This window comes from Octopus bimaculoides, chromosome 25, assembly GCF_001194135.2.
Source record: "Octopus bimaculoides isolate UCB-OBI-ISO-001 chromosome 25, ASM119413v2, whole genome shotgun sequence".
Taxonomy (NCBI): domain Eukaryota; kingdom Metazoa; phylum Mollusca; class Cephalopoda; order Octopoda; family Octopodidae; genus Octopus; species Octopus bimaculoides.
In genome coordinates this window covers 21,330,495-21,331,828 of record NC_069005.1, presented here as the reverse complement: position 1 = coordinate 21,331,828, position 1,334 = coordinate 21,330,495, and the positions used below count along the sequence as shown (strand labels likewise).

Below are 1,334 nucleotides of genomic sequence, written 5' to 3'. Positions count from 1 at the left end.
GACAACTTTTGATTCAAGAGACCAACACTTCATTTTCTACCAGTGTAATTCCTGAAGTAATATGTTTTGATCTATGATATAAGCATAATTGTTTAAAAAAACAGAAAACTGAAAAACAAAAATACTTACTTGTGGCAGTTATAAAAGACTTTCACTGGTGTACCAATTAATAAATCTCTCCAAATAAAATGGGTAAGGTGGAATGAGTATATTTAATTATTTCAACCTCAGTATATTATTGGTCTTTATTTTATCAACTCTGGGAAAATAACAAGCAAAATCAACATCAGTATATTTTTATTTGGAACACAGAAATACAAAGTATTAAGCTATAATAGTTTATAAACAAACCATCTAGTCTGTCTTTTTATCACTTTATCTTCGCCAACCCAAGTAATATATACAATATAGCAATTTTGTTTATCTATACAAACATATAAAAGACTAAGGTATACAAGCTTTTTCTCAATTTTTCATAGACAAGACTCTTTATATAAACTTCAAATAATATAATTCTTTAAAAAAAAAAAACTTTTAAAAAATAAATGAAAAATATTACATTTGATCTTTTCTATGCAACTTGAACATTTTAAAACAATGTAGAAGTAGAGATGAAGAAATCCAAACCCAGCACAGAATCAGACAAAAGAATAATAAATAAAAGATCAACAGTTTTGAATCATAATCTTCTATCTTTTGTTTCACTCATTGAACTGCGGTCATTCTGGGGCACCACCTTCAAGGGCTTTGTTAAACAAATCAGCCCCACTACTTACTTCTGTAAGTCTGGTACTTATTCTATTATCCTCTTTCACTGAAATGCTAATTTATGGGGACATAAACAAACCAACATCAGTTGTCAAGTAGTGGAGGAGAGGAAAACACACACACACACACACAGAGGCACAGGAGTGGCTGGGAGGTAAGAAGCTTGCTTCTCAACCACATGGTTCTGAGTTCAGTTCAACTGCTTGGTACTTTGGGTAAGTGTCTTCTACCATAGCCTTGTGGGTAGATTTGGTAGACAGAAACTGCTAGAAGACTGTCGTATATACATACATATATATATATATATATATATACATATTTGTTTTGCAAGATTTTTGATGTGAAATCGTGTGTTGAAACAGATGTTGTTGTACTTGGGGGTGGTCATATTGCCAGTTTAGCCAATAAAAACACACGCACTGTATATTTGGTGTTAATTTGCTTCAGCTTTATATTACATTAATCTTAATCTTATTTCGGCCAGAGTTCTTTCGTCACACTTCTGTGACCTCATCAGTGGTCCTTTGTTTCCTTCCTTCTTATGTGTGTCTCACCTTGCTAAATAT

General features: G+C 32.0%; 1 protein-coding gene across 1 annotated transcript in view; it reads right to left on the bottom strand.

Moving 5' to 3' along the window:
* LOC106878722 (putative uncharacterized protein DDB_G0282133) overlaps positions 1-1,334 on the bottom strand; it is a 142,405-nt gene that overhangs the window by 126,368 nt on the left and 14,703 nt on the right. The window contains exon 2 of the mRNA XM_052976837.1: positions 130-259. The gene's annotated coding sequence lies outside the window, so the exon portion shown is untranslated. The remainder of the gene's footprint in view (positions 1-129; positions 260-1,334) is intronic.